The following is a 16,432-nucleotide window of genomic DNA, read 5'->3' as shown; positions in this document are numbered from 1 at the left end:
TATATGATTTTCAGTAGTTTAAGGCGAGTCTCCTCTTAGCATTTTGCGGGTTGAAGGAACCAATGTCGGCCCATGATTTATTACGGCTAGGATGCTAGTTATATGTGTGACTCTTGCATGTGTTTTATGTGATATGTATACTTGATGGGCCTGATGAGTGTATTGTATGCTAATTGTCTTACTTATTATTGCATGTGTTTATTTGTCTATATGTATACTGGTCGGGGACTGATGAATGTGATGAGGCAGACCCATCTCATATTATTGACAGATCTGTTCCGAGCAAGGCCTGATGGTTGATGGGCATGGCCTATTGTCTGTTTATATGTATGGTATCAGGTATTTTGGGGAACTCACTAAGCTTCGTGCTTATAGTTTTTAGTTTATGTTTCAGGTACTTCCGGATCGAAGGGAAAGAACTCAGTATGATTGCATCCCACACACCACATTGTTCCGCATTTTATTTGATTCTAATGTAACTGGTTTTGGGGAACTCACTAAGCTTCGTGCTTATAGTTTTTAGTTTATGTTTCAGGTACTTTCGGATCGAAGGGAAAGAACTCAGTATGATTGCATCTCACACACCACATTGTTCCGCATTTTATTTGATTCTAATGTAACTAGACTGATTTCATTATGGTTTTTATGAAACATTTTGGATGATGGTTTTATTGTTATAAAAATGAAACTTTTAGTCTTAAATTTTGGGACGTTAAAATTTGGTATCAGAGCCTTGGTTTTAGGGATTCAGGCATACTCTCGGGTGTGTCTGAACTCAAACTAAGAATTTGGTAGATTTTATGAAAAGGAAATGTTCTATAAAAAAAGTTTTCTAATAAAAGAAAGGGGTGTGGTGCATGTAATCGACCGAACTCAAGTAAGTTTTCCCAAAATACCGATACATGTTTTATGATATGCTTTGATTTGTGAATATGTGAATCACATTCTAGATTAGGGCCAATGATCTAGGAGAGATACATTTGTGTGCCTACTATATGAGCTTGTAGACTTGCATGCTAGTAGTGATCAGTTAGTGATAGGATGGTATGTTTAGGTTATGCTTGTTCTGATTACTCGATGCTTAAATGATGCTTGCTTTGTTATTTTAGGAGTTCCATTAACTTCAGAGAAATATTAAGCGAATATGCTAGGTTACATATTACTGAGACTAAATAATTTCAGAAGGGTAGGTTTTAACTATATCGCGCAGCTCTTGTTTGATTCTAACTGTTGTAGTGTGAGACCTTTCATTCGAAGAATTATCTGGTGTCGGTGATATGTAATTGTATTCGTAAGTTGATTATAGGGTGTTAGGGGAGTTCGTTCTTCAGCTGATGGCCGATAGTAGTGTGGGGGTTGCCTTAGAAAAACCTAGGAAGAGGCTCGGTGCTAGGAGCATTGTCTTGTAGAGGATTGTATGTGTAGATAATGGAGTAACTTGGAGGATTCAGGGCGATCCTTGAGGAAAGTACGAATAGATGTGGAAGGTAGTATGGGCCCGTACTACTAGAAACATAGGATACATACTCGATTCAAGGAAATCCATGATGATACCAGGAAGCTTGTAGACTATGAGATCCCTTAATGTGTATATATATATATATATATATATATATATATATATATATATATATATATATGTGTGTGTGTGTGTGTTTTGATGGTTTGAATGGTCTATTTTCAGTATGGTGGTCACCCGAGGAGGATCTGGTACTGGTGAGGGTTTAGGTTCGGGTTATGGAGATGGAAATTTGGATGATCAAACGTGGGAGTTCATTTCGTCAGAGATTACCCGTAATATTCTTGAGCAGACTCCTGTGATCTCTGACACGGTTAAGGAGGGTATCATGGAGATTTTGGATGAGCACTTACGCACTTTTCGTTCTGAGATGATGATGATGATGATGATGATGAGAGCTCGCACTTTGACATTCCTTAAGTTCCGAGCATGTGGATGCCCAAAGTTCTTTAGGAAGAAGGACCAATTTTCGAGCAGGCGTTGGCTGGAGGACGTTGGGAATGCCTTCCATTCTAGTCATTATCATGAGGAAGCAAAGGTCTGACTTGCATCATGTCTTCTGAAATACAACGCTCGAGAATGGTGGGAGGAGGTTTGACATGCCTTGGGAAGCTAGGAGATTGATCCCATGACTTTGGAGGATTTTTTGATGAGATTTTTGGCTAAGTTCACACCTGTGATTGAGGTCCAGCAGTTGGTGAGAGAGTTCCAGGACCTTCACTAGACTACTGAGACGGTAGAAGAGATAACTGCTATGTTCCGTGAGAGGGAGTTATTAGTTCCGTAGTATGTGGCGGACGAGGAGATGAAAAGGGCGAGGTACCATGATATGCTAAGGAGCGATATTAGGCAGTTGTGAGCCGATTCAGTTGAAGGATATTGGATGATATGATAGCGAGGGCCAGAGACAGATAGAGAGAGAGAGAAAGAGAGAGAGAGAGAGAGAGAGAGAGAGAGAAAGGAAGAGGAAGAGGAAATCGTATTAGGTTCAGGGTTCAGAGGCTTCGGGCAAGTGGCCTAAAGTTTTTGACTTGAGGTCAAGAGGCTACTAGGACACGGGCCGTTGTGGCAAGTGCGGAAAGGTGCATTGGTAAGTGCTACAAGATCTCGTGCATTAGAACCCATGGTTATGGATGTGAATCCATTAGTATGGAACATTTTCTTTTCCAAGTGAAATCCCCTAGTATATGAAAGAGTGAAAAAGTGCCAACTGGGGCATTGGTCATGGTCTAAAAGTGTCACACCCCCGAACCAGACGGCGGAAACGTCCGAGGGCTGTCGTGACTTAATTGAATACCATAACATTGAATATATATGAAACATAACATCGTTCATCACCATGCATTAATATAGTACAACCGATAAAATTTACACCGAGTACATTGTTTAGCATTACATTCCCAAAATAAATTGTTCGATCGTAGATAACAAACTGCAATCCATCACTGAATACAAATTTCTTCGGTTTACTTGTTACCTGAGAATACAAGTATTTTGAAAAACGTCAACATATGAAATGTTGGTGAGTTCATAAGCGGTATTTGAAAATCAACGTTTTGTATTATTTGCAATCCACCAGAAAATCCGATATTTTCTAAAAAGAGTTTCTGAAAAAGGTTTGTGAAGATCCATGAGTATGCTTGTTTGTTTCTATAGTTGTAAAAACAATTCTTCATAAAACTTGTGTACATTTCGAAACTGTATGCATTGAAAAACCCTAGGAAAACCCGATGTTTTCCTAACACTTTGAATTCCATGTAGTTGTGTACCATCGTGGCATGTGAAGTCATTAATTCCAGGCGACGTCGGATTATTGCGCATTGTGAATTATTATAAACACGCGTTACGCAAACGACCAGTTTACAATTTATACAAACGATCCCGTAGGCGTCGTCCGTACTATTCACATAATCCAACCGCCCTGACTTCTTGTAGACCCGCATCCGAAGAGAAAGAGGGCACGAAGACCTCAATAACTCCATTAGTCGGTCGGGGATAGAATGAGTACGAAGGGCCCTTGGCCCACTCGCATGTGAATAACCGACTTTACTAGCAGTACCAAAGGACCCTTGGGGACCAATAGTAAAAAGCCATTGAAAGTCCTTTTACGTTGTGTTGGAACATGTAAGACCCAACAACTCGTAAGGTTGGAGTCTTCGGGCCTAAAGATCAGGTCATTGGGCTAGCTAGGCCCAACAAACAAGATTTTACACTTTGGGGCCCAAAGATGGTGCGTCGACGTCTGTGCACTCTCACGTGTATTTTGAATTCCCAAACGTTACTTGTATGACTCGAGTTATCGTCGTGTTAGTAGTTCCGGGTTGTTATTGATTCGAGACCGAATCAATTGTTTAACAACGATTTTTGGTATTGTTGTGAATTGTAATTCGTCGATAGCCATAGTGCCATTATTTAATCGCAATGGATGTATTTCATTAACATTGAAAATTTTCTGTTATCAGCCCCTCTTTGTTTGGTAAATTTACTTTTTCAACCCTTGGAATAAATAAGTTTCCGGTTTAGTCCTTAAACAAGTTTTTCTTGTCATTTAACACCAAAACTTATTACAATTGACATTTTTCAGCATATTCTTAGTTGAAAACAGTTTTAATTCGTGAAAATACAGTTTTCACAGTTGTAACCCCCTTTTTTCGCAATTTTTACACTTTTGGCCCAAATTGGAAAATTTTTGCAACTTTGGTCCTTTTAAATTTTGGAAAGCATTTTAAACCTTAGAAAAGGACTTGGAACACTAATAGTCCACTGTTTTACAGAAAAATACAGTTTTAGCCCCTCAAAACAGAAAATTTCGCATATTGGGCCCTATTGGGCCAAAATTGTCATTTTTAGCCCATTAAGCTTGAAATTTATATTTTTAATCCTCCAAAAGTTTATATTTCCAGAAAACACTATATTGAAACTGTTTTGACTCTTCTCATCCATCAGAATTCGCAAATTGTCAATTTGGGCCCTTTAACTTTATTTTTTTAGCATTTTGTGTCCAAAAAATGTGTTTTTAGCCCAAAGAAGATGCTATGAAGCAATTTAGCAATTTTGTTTAGGATACTTTGTATGTAATAATATAGTATATGCTAGTACCATTTAACATACAATACATCTCGATTTTTAAGAGTTTATGACTAGATAAACATCATAAACACACAAAATCACACATATAAGCATAGAAATCATACAAAGCATACAAAGTACATATAGATCTACACTTTCACTTGTATTCCCCCCCATAAAACTTATAAAACAGAAAATTGGGAGTATGAAGCTCACCTTGTTTGAAGTTTTCGGTTTTTGATGGAGATGTGAAGAGGTTTTTGGCCCTAGCAAGCTTCTTGAGGAGCTTTACAACTTAGATGGCTCTAAGATGCATGATTCACGAAATGGAAAGGGTTAAGAGGAGATTTTGAAGAAATCAAAAAGCTAAACCATGGATATAAATAAAAACTTACCTAGGATGATGATTATCTTGAAAATCCTCTTGAAACACTAGCCAAATTTCGAGATTTTTGATGAAGAGGGAGGATGGTTTCTTGAGTAATCTAGAGAGAATTTGTGAGATATTTGTGTGTGTGTGTGTGTTTCGGCCGAAAGTGAGAGAGGGAGAAAGAAGAGAAGTGATCCTTGATGAGATAGGTGCTTGGAAGTATGAGTTCCATGCATGGATATCCAATGAATAAAAATGAAGTGGCAATCCAAAGTCAACTCCTCCTTTATCCTTGGGCTTGGGCCGAAAATAGAGAGGGAAGGAAAGATTTTTGGGCTTTTTGCCTCTAGGCCCAATATTAGAGTTAGTTTGGATGATCATTGGCCCTTTAAAATAAAATTGTGATTTTTATTCTTCATTAAGCTAGATTAGGTTAATTATGGATCAAGGCTTTTAATTCATTTCATTCTAGGCCCACAATGGCCCAAAATATTGAAATAAATAAATGTGGGTCCAATTAGAGGCCAATTAAGGGTTCTAAGCCCATGATAGTCAAATTGGAAGCTTATTGGTCCATTTGGACCCAATAAGGAAGTCCTAGTCCAAAATGGACCTAAACAAGGACTTCTAGGGTTTCCAATTGCTAGTTGACTATTTGTAGTACTTGTATAGTGTATTTGATTGAAGTTTTTGAAGTCATATAATAAGCATCACACATGCTTTTATGTTTTTGATTCAACATCCTACTTGAGTGTAGTGGTTACAAGACACAAAATTTCTGGTTGTGACATCATCCCCCCGTTAGAGGGAATTTCGTCCCGAAATTCTGTTTGAAAGCTAGATTTGAGAATGCTAGAATAGGTGAGGGTACTTTTGCTTCATTTGGTCTTCGCGTTCCCATGTGAATTCTGGTCCACGCTTTGCGTTCCACCGTACTTTCACGATCGGGATGCGACTTTGCTTAGTACGCTTCACCTCCCTGTCCATGATTTCAGTTGGTTCTTCAACGAACAGGAGATTCTCGTTGATTTCGATCTCGTCAAGGGGAATGACAAGTGTTTCATCTGATAGACACTTCTTTAGATTAGAGACGTGAAATATGGGGTGTACACTGTTCAGTTCTGCGGGTAGTTGCAGTCTGTAGGCTACCGGACCTATTCGGGCGACGATTTCGAAAGGTCCAATGTATCGCGGGTTCAACTTTCCCCGTTTTCCGAAACGTATAACCCCTTTCCAGGGTGAGACTTTCAACAGTACTCGATCGCCGACCTGAAATTCTAAGGGCTTTCGCCGTTTGTCGGCGTAGCTCTTTTGTCGGTCACGTGATGCTTGCAATCGAGCTCTGATTTGAACGATCTTTTCTGTGGTTTCGCGAATGATCTCCGGTCCCGTAAGCGCCTGATCTGACGTGAGTGTTTTTGCTAGTTGGGTGTCACCTACTTCCGCCCAACATAACGGTGATCTACACTTACGCCCGTACAGTGCTTCGAAAGGAGCGACTTTAATGCTTGAATGATAACTGTTGTTATACGAGAATTCGACTAAAGGTAAATGGGTATCCCATGACTTCCCAAAGTCTATCACACATGCGCGAAGCATGTCTTCAAGTGTTTGAATGGTTCGTTCGCTTTGACCGTCCGTTTGCGGATGATACGCGGTGCTCATGTCGAGATGAGTTCCTAGTGCCTTATGGAGAGATTGCCAAAAACACGAAGTGAATCTACTGTCCCTATCCGAGATAATAGACGTTGGTACTCTGTGGAGTCTCACGATCTCTCGAATGTACAAACGTGTCAATCTTTCCATCTTGTAGGATTCTTTTATAGGCAGGAAATGGGCAGATTTCGTCAGTCAGTCGACTATTACCCATATGGTGTCCAGTCCATCCGGCGTCTTGGGTAGTTTGGTCACGAAGTCCATAGAAATCCCCTCCCATTTCCACTCGGGGATTACAGGTTGTTGTAATAATCCTGAGGGCTTCTGGTACTCCACCTTCACCTTGGCACACGTAAGGCACTTGCTAACATAGGTCGCAATTTCCGCCTTCATGTTAGGCCACCAATAGTGTTGTTTAATATCTAAGTACATCTTGTCTGAACCGGGATGAATGGAGTATCGTGTCTGGTGGGCTTCCTTCATAACCACATCTCTAAACCCTCCGAGTTTAGGGACCCAAATACTGTTCATGAAGTAGTATACTCCATTCTCCATTGCCTCAAGGTTCTTTTCCATTCCGCGCAGTGCTTCACTTGCTTTATTTTCCGTCTTCATGGCCTCTGACTGGACCACTGCAATTTGAGTGGCCAGGTGAGATTGAATGGTTATTGAGAGAGTTTTCGCACGACGATTAGAGTACTCCTTCCGACTTAATGCGTCAGCTACCACGTTGGCCTTGCCTGGGTGGTACTTGATCTCACACTCATAATCGTTTAGCGATTCAACCCATCTTCGTTGCCTCATGTTCAGCTCCTTCTGGTTCAAGATGTGTTGGAGACTCTTGTGATCCGTGAAGACGGTGCACTTCGTACCGTAAAGGTAATGCCTCCAAATCTTTAGGGCAAAGACTACAGCTCCCAACTCTAGGTCATGGGTCGTATAGTTTACTTCATGCGTCTTTAGTTGGCGGGATGCGTAGGCTATCACTCTCCCACGTTGCATGAGAACGCAACCTAAGCCCTGATTCGACGCGTCGCAGTAGACTACAAAATCTTCCGTTCCTTCCGGTAGAGATAGTACAGGGGCGCTACAGAGAGCTTGCTTTAACGTCCGAAACGCAATCTCTTGTTTTTCTGTCCATTTGAATGGTACGCCCTTTTGCGTGAGTGAGGTAAGTGGCTTGGCGATCTTAGAGAAGTTTTGAATGAATCTCCTATAGTAGCCTGCTAGGCCCAAGAATTGACGAATTTCTGTGGGCGTTGTCGGGATTGCCCACCCTTCAACAGCTTTGACCTTAGAGGGATCCACATGAATTCCTTCTTGGCTAACTACGTGACCTAGGAAGTTCACACTCCGGAGCCAAAACTCACACTTGGAGAGTTTTGCGTATAGCTTCTCTGATCGCAGCGTTTCTAGGATTTGTCGGAGATGTTGGCCATGCTCTTCTTCGCTTCGGGAATAAACGAGAATGTCATCAATGAAAACAATGACAAAGTTGTCTAGGAATGGTCGACAGATCCGGTTCATCAGGTCCATAAATGCAGCAGGGGCATTTGTTAGACCGAAGGGCATTACGACAAATTCATAATGTCCATAGCGGGTTCGGAAAGCGGTTTTTGGAATATCCTCTTCCCGGACTTTGAGTTGGTGGTATCCGGACCGTAGATCTATTTTAGAAAAATAACTAGCTCCTTGGAGCTGGTCGAATAGATCATCGATTCGTGGGAGTGGGTAGCGGTTCTTGACTGTGAGTTTATTTAACTCTCTGTAATCGATGCACATCCTAAAGGATCCGTCCTTCTTTTTGACAAAGAGTACTGGAGCTCCCCATGGCGAGTAACTAGGTCGGATAAATCCCTTGTCCAGAAGTTCACTGATTTGGCTGGACAATTCCTGCATCTCAGCAGGAGCCAGCCGATAGGGTGATTTAGCAAGAGGAGTTGCTCCTGGTACGAGGTCGATTCGAAACTCAACCTGTCTCTCTGGGGGTACTCCTGGAAGATCTTCAGGAAACACGTCTGGAAATTCACACGCTACCGAAATATCTTGAATGTTAGTCTCTTCCTTGGTTTTATCCACTATGTGAGCCAGAAATGCCGAATCCTTCTTTCGTAGGTGCTTTTGCGCCTTGATGCACGAGATGAGGCGAAGGTTCATGCTAGGTTTGTCTCCGTAAATTACTAGGGTTTCGTGATTTGGGAGACGAAGACGAATGGCCTTCTCGTGGCACATAATTTCAGCATGGTGGGGGCTTAACCAATCCATGCCGATGATCACAACGAAACTCCTAATTGCTACAAGCATTAGATCTATTCGAAAGACGTGTTGATTAAGGGTTAAGGTACATCCGGTGTAGATTTCCCCAGTGGATTTGGTTTTCCCATTGGCCATTTCTACCGTATAGGTTTCGTTTAGCTTTTGGGGTTGTTGTTTTAATAAATGTTTAAACTTATCGCTTACGAAGCTTCGCTCCGCTCCGGTATCAAACAAGATGCATGCATAAGTGTGGTTTAGGGGAAACGTACCGGTAACAACTGAGGGGTCCTGAATCGCCTCTCCCTGACCCATGGTCAGCATCCTTCCTGTTCCTCTGTTTCCTGAATTGTTGTTGTTAGGGCAGTCACGACGGAAATGCCCAATCCTTCCACACCCATAGCAGGTGTGGCTAGGTCCTGCATTGCTGCCGCCGGTGGTGATGTTGTTGTTGTTGCGATAGTTATTTTTGTTGTTTCCCTGACTTTGGTCCTGGGGAGGGTAAGTCCTGCAGTACCTTGCAGTGTGTCCCCTTCGGTTGCAACTGGTGCACTGAAAATCCTTGCATTCCCCATTATGATGGAGACCGCACTTATTGCACTTGGGAAGATTACCAGAATAAGGTCTGGGAGCATTTGGTGCAGCTGAGGTTGGAGCATGTAGTGTGGCTGTGACCGGTGTGGTGACAGCGTTAACCGCCACTGTCTGCTGCTTTTTAGAGGTCTCGGGGCCCTGACGTCCTTTCCTCTTATTGTTCTTCCCCTTCTTGCCATCACCTTCCTTCTTTCTCTCAGCCTCCACTAGCTTCTCGCCCTTCTTGTTGTCATGGTCATACAGTTTCTTTGCCAATCTTTTCGCACTATCAAATGTTTCGGGGTTTGCAGCTATCACATTCCCTTGAATTGGTGCTGTTAGTCCCCAGATGAATCGCTCAATCTTCTTCCCTTTAGAGGTGATCATTCCCGGGCACAATAGAGATAGTTCACTAAATCTCGATATGTAGGCATCGATATTCGCATTCTGCACTGTGAGGTTCCACAGCTCTTGCTCCATCTTCTGTATCTCGCCTCGCGGGCAGTATTCAGCCATTAACATTTCTTTCATCTCCGCCCACGGCATAGAGTGTGCTACAGGGAGCGTCATGGCTTCCACATGTCCGTTCCACCAGGTGAGCGCTTGATCGACAAAAGTGCAGGCTGCGAACTTTACTTTCATCTGCTCAGGACAGTCGCATATCTCGAATACCGATTCTACCTTCTCGATCCATCGCTTCAGAGTGATCACCCCTCCAGTGCCGTTAAAAGTTCGTGGTTTGGCGTTTGTGAAGTCCTTGTAGGTACATGTCTTGGTGGGTCCTTGATTCATTCCGTTGTTCGAACTTCCGGCTCCTTGTCCATTGACTCCTCAGTTGTTCCCTTGCTGAATTTGCGCCATTGCTGCAGTGACTGCTGCAGATACAGCTGCCTGAAACGCGGCTGAGTCAACTTCAGGTGGAGTTGGTCCTGGGTTTCCGCGAGTAGGTCGTAGAGGCATCTTTCTGTCATGAAACGGAAAGATGTTGAGTGTATGTGGTTTCCGTGAGGTTGTGACCCTACTGACTAGGCGCATGGTACGAACTTAAGCACTACTACCATTGAACATTCAATCATAATTCCTCAACACATAGCAATTTGTAATATCATAACAAAGCACGTAAAAGTTTATTAATATTATCCGCATTTGATACAAGAAAATTTTGCTCGTAAGAGCATACATGGGTGACACTAGTTCGACAGAATAACGGCTCTATGAGTAGTGTAGTCACTTAAACATAGAGTCGGGGTACATAGCATAGTTCCTACGATCTACTAAGATAAGTCTATTCCTAACCGCGATGAGCTGCGTCCGGAGGTGGTTCCGAGGATGTGGATGCTCCCTGAAGGCGAGCCACCAAGCGTTCTGCGTCCTGAAGTCGAGACTCCCACCGAACCTGCCTCATGTGAAACTCCCGAAGGACGTCACGTGTCTCCTGCTCCGCACGCTCAACCCTAGTCCACAACTGGCGTACATGATCAGTAGTGTCCTGGGCAAGGTCGCCCGTGTTTCGTAACCGCCTCACCATGACTGGAAGGGCTCGATCAGCCGGTCCTCCGTCTCTCAGGTCAAAGAAATCGCGTGACATGCCGTACGGGGGTCGCTGTCCTTGCTGTCTGCTCCACCTCCAAAGATCAATACCCCAAGGAGGTGTAGGACCAGTGGGGCCTACACGATAGGCAGGCACCCTGATCGGGTAAGGGGGGTCGATGACTTCGGACTCTGCGTCCGAATCACCCCCTTCACTGTCATCAGTGTCCTCCTCGAGGCTCCCTTCGTCTTCCTCTGATTCGGCAGGCTCGCCCTCGACTTCTGCCTCCGGTTCCCCGTCGGATTCCTCCCCGGGGTCTTCCTCAGGTTCCTCCTCAGGCTCCTCCTCCTCTAGCCATCCGTTGTTTCCCTGGTTAGGGAAGTAGGGATCCCCGGGATGGTGAAAACCAGCCATGCTGTCTGCGAGAGTGTGTAAATACGCTAATATTATTCCTAAGGTTCCACGACTATTGCATAAGCCAAACAAACGTTCTCTTTTTGGTGCTATAGGGGTATAGTTTTAGGTTCCCTAGATATCACGATTTCATCGGGACATGCATTAGTTATACCTTGGAGGGAATGTAGTTGATCAGGCTACATCCACCCCTTGATACCACTAAGAACAGTCCGGAATTAACCGGGATACTAGTATTATCATGTTTGGTTCGGCGTTATGCTCTTATTTCTAAAGCAAGCAAGGGTGTTTTATTTACTTGTTTTGTTCAGAGTTATGTTAGTCCCTCTTTTTGGTTTATAGTTGCATATCAATGTGTGGCTAGATATGCTAGTTCACTCTAAACAAAGCTCTAATACCAACCTGTCACGCCCCCGAACCAGACGGCGGAAACGTCCGAGGGCTGTCGTGACTTAATTGAATACCATAACATTGAATATATATGAAACATAACATCGTTCATCACCATATATTAATATAGTACAACCGATAAAATTTACACTGAGTACATTGTTTAGCATTACATTCCCAAAATAAATTGTTCGATCGTAGATAACAAACTGCAATCCATCACTGAATACAAATTTCTTCGGTTTACTTGTTACCTGAGAATACAAGTATTTTGAAAAACGTCAACATATGAAATGTTGGTGAGTTCATAAGCGGTATTTGAAAATCAACGTTTTGTATTATTTGCAATCCACCAGAAAATCCGATATTTTCTGAAAAGAGTTTCTGAAAAAGGTTTGTGAAGATCCATGAGTATGCTTGTTTGTTTCTATAGTTGTAAAAACAATTGTTCATAAAACTTGTGTACATTTCGAAACTGTATGCATTGAAAAACCCTAGGAAAACCCGATGTTTTCCTAACACTTTGAATTCCATGTAGTTGTGTACCATCGTGGCATGTGAAGTCATTAATTCCAGGCGACGTCGGATTATTGCGCATTGTGAATTATTATAAACACGCGTTACGCAAATGACCAGTTTACAATTTATACAAACGATCCCGTAGGCGTCGTCCGTACTATTCACGTAATCCAACTGCCCTGACTTCTTGTAGACCCGCATCCGAAGAGAAAGAGGGCACAAAGACCTCGATAACTCCATTAGTCGGTCGGGGATAGAATGAGTACGAAGGGCCCTTGGCCCACTCGCATGTGAATAACCGACTTTACTAGCAGTACCAAAGGACCCTTGGGGACCAATAGTAAAAAGCCATTGAAAGTCCTTTTACGTTGTGTTGGATCATGTAAGACCCAACAACTCGTAAGGTTGGAGTCTTCGGGCCTAAAGATCAGGTCGTTGGGCTAGCTAGGCCCAACAAACAAGATTTTACACTTTGGGGCCCAAAGATGGTGTGTCGACGTCTGTGCACTCTCACGTGTATTTTGAATTCGCAAACGTTACTTGTATGACTCGAGTTATCGTCGTGTTAGTAGTTCCGGGTTGTTATTGATTCGAGACCGAATCAATTGTTTAACAACGATTTTTGGTATTGTTGTGAATTGTAATTCGTCGATAGCCATAGTGCCATTATTTAATCGCAATGGATGTATTTCATTAACATTGAAAATTTTCTGTTATCAGCCCCTCTTTGTTTGGTAAATTTACTTTTTCAACCCTTGGAATAAATAAGTTTCCGGTTTAGTCCTTAAACAAGTTTTTCTTGTCATTTAACACCAAAACTTATTACAATTGACATTTTTCAGCATATTCTTAGTTGAAAACAGTTTTAATTCGTGAAAATACAGTTTTCACAGTTGTAACCCCCTTTTTTCGCAATTTTTACACTTTTGGCCCAAATTGGAAAATTTTTGCAACTTTGGTCCTTTTAAATTTTGGAAAGCATTTTAAACCTTAGAAAAGGACTTGGAACACTAATAGTCCACTGTTTTACAGAAAAATACAGTTTTAGCCGCTCAAAACAGAAAATTTCGCATATTGGGCCCTATTGGGCCAAAATTGTCATTTTTAGCCCATTAAGCTTGAAATTTATATTTTTAATCCTCCAAAAGTTTATATTTCCAGAAAACACTATATTGAAACTGTTTTGACTCTTCTCATCCATCAGAATTCGCAAATTGTCAATTTGGGCCCTTTAACTTTATTTTTTTAGCATTTTGTGTCCAAAAAATGTGTTTTTAGCCCAAAGAAGATGTTATGAAGCAATTTAGCAATTTTGTTTAGGATACTTTGTATGTAATAATATAGTATATGCTAGTACCATTTAACATACAATACATCTCGATTTTTAAGAGTTTATGACTAGATAAACATCATAAACACACAAAATCACACATATAAGCATAGAAATCATACAAAGCATACAAAGTACATATAGATCTACACTTTCACTTGTATTACCCCCCCCCCCCCCCCCCCCCCCCCCCGTAAAACTTATAAAACAGAAAATTGGGAGTATGAAGCTCACCTTGTTTGAAGTTTTCGGTTTTTGATGGAGATGTGAAGAGGTTTTTGGCCCTAGCAAGCTACTTGAGGAGCTTTACAACTTAGATGGATCTAAGATGCATGATTCACGAAATGGAAAGGGTTAAGAGGAGATTTTGAAGAAATCAAAAAGCTAAACCATGGATATAAATAAAAACTTACCTATGATGATGATTATCTTGAAAATCCTCTTGAAACACTAGCCAAATTTCGAGATTTTTGATGAAGAAGGAGGATGTTTTCTTGAGTAATCTAGAGAGAATTTGTGAGATATTTGTGTGTGTGTGTGTGTGTGTTTCGGCCGAAAGTGAGAGAGGGAGAAAGAAGATAAGTGATCCTTGATGAGATAGGTGCTTGGAAGTATGAGTTCCATGCATGGATATCCAATGAATAAAAATGAGGTGGCAATCCAAAGTCAACTCCTCCTTTATCCTTGGGCTTGGGCCGAAAATAGAGAGGGAAGGAAAGATTTTTGGGCTTTTTGCCTCTAGGCCCAATATTAGAGTTAGTTTGGGTGATCATTGGCCCTTTAAAATATAATTGTGATTTTTATTCTTCATTAAGCTAGATTAGGTTAATTATGGATCAAGGCTTTTAATTCATTTCATTCTAGGCCCACAATGGCCCAAAATATTGAAATAAATAAATGTGGGTCCAATTAGAGCCCAATTAAGGGTTCTAAGCCCATGATAGTCAAATTGGAAGCTTATTGGTCCATTTGGACCCAATAAGGAAGTCCTAGTCCAAAATGGACCTAAACAAGGACTTCTAGGGTTTCCAATTGCTAGTTGACTATTTGTAGTACTTGTATAGTGTATTTGATTGAAGTTTTTAAAGTCATATAATAAGCATCACACATGCTTTTATGTTTTTGATTCAACATCCTACTTGAGTGTAGTGGTTACAAGACACAAAATTTCTGGTTGTGACAAAAAGATATTTTAGAAGCTCATAAAGGTCCATTTACGGGTCAGGGCCATAAAGGCCTACATGAGATCCTAACAACGTCATGGCATACTCAATTATCTCTTTACCTAGCTATGTTAGGCTCCTTAACCATTGTTGTAGCTCACCATATGTATGCTATGTCCCGTTATCCATATCTAGCTAATATTATTCAGATTTTAAGATGAAAGAACTCCTTTTCTATCATTATATAAAAATCTCTAATATTTGAAAAAATTGAACTTACTATGAGTAGTTAGGGATATAATAATTGAGGGAATTTTCTGAAGAATATTGTGAAAAATGAGTGGCAAAGAACGACATAAATTTGCTAATTATCATTATAAGAGATTCAATTTTTTGGTCATTAAGGAGCACAAAAAGTATAAAAATAAGCTTCGAAGTAATTGGGATAACTCAGTTGGTAGAGCAGAGGACTGGAAATCCTCGCGTCACCAGTTCAAATTTGGTTCCTGACACATGATTAACTTTTTTTGAAACATTTCTAGTCATTTTGAAACATTTCCAACTACGAGTGCTAGGGGAGGTTGTTCTGAAGACAGCCTTCCGAACTTGTTATGGGCACTACGAATTCGTAGTGATGCCGTTCGGATTAACAAACGCGCCCACTGTATTCATGGACTTAATGAATAGGGTGTGTCGTCATTACTTGGATCAGTTCGTCATCGTCTTCATCGATGACATACTTATCTACTCTCGTAGTAAGGAGGAGCATAGCCAACATCTGCGACAAGTCCTAGAAACATTACGTTCGGAGAAGCTCTATGCAAAGTTCTCGAAATGCGAATTTTGTATCCGAAGAGTCGAATTCTTAGGGCACGTGGTTAGCGAAGAGGGAATACACGTGGACCCTTCCAAAATCAAAGCCATTGAGAACTAGTCAGCACCGAAGACGCCTATAGAAATTCGTCAATTTCTAGGCCTCGCTAGCTACTATCACAGGTTCATTCAGAACATCTCCTGCATTGCAAAACCTCTCACAACATTGACCCAGAAGGTCGTGGCCTTTACTGGGAAGAGAACAAGGAGAGAGCATTCCAAACGCTCAAACGAGCCTTGTGCACCGCACCAATACTATCCCTCCCTGATGGGATAGAAGACTTCGTTGTCTATTGTGATGCGTCAAATCAAGGGCTCAGATGTGTTCTGATGCAGCGAGGTAAGGTCATCGCCTATGCCTCGAGACAGCTGAAGACACATGAGGTCAAATACACGACCCACGATCTTGAATTAGGAGCAGTTGTGTTTGCTCTGAAGATCTGGAGACACTACATGTACGGTACGAAAAGAACTATCTTTACAGACCACAAAATCTTACAACACATATTCGACCAGAAGTAGCTCAACATGAGAAAACGACGGTGGGTCGAGCTACTCAGTGATTACGAATGCGAAATTCGTTATCATCCGGGTAAAGCCAATGTAGTAGCAGACGCCCTTAGTCGGAAAGAATATTCTGGTCGTAAAGTCAAATCATTGACTATGACTATCCATTCACACTTATCCACGCAAATTAAGGAGGCTTAGCTCGACGCTTTGAAACCTAAAAGCATGGCGGGTGAATCCCTGAGAGGGATGGAAAAGAATTTGG

The sequence above is a fragment of the Lactuca serriola genome, chromosome 5, assembly GCF_051521515.1.
Source record: "Lactuca serriola cultivar US96UC23 chromosome 5, Lser_US96UC23_V15, whole genome shotgun sequence".
NCBI lineage: Eukaryota > Viridiplantae > Streptophyta > Magnoliopsida > Asterales > Asteraceae > Lactuca > Lactuca serriola.
This window is presented reverse-complemented; position numbering follows the sequence as displayed.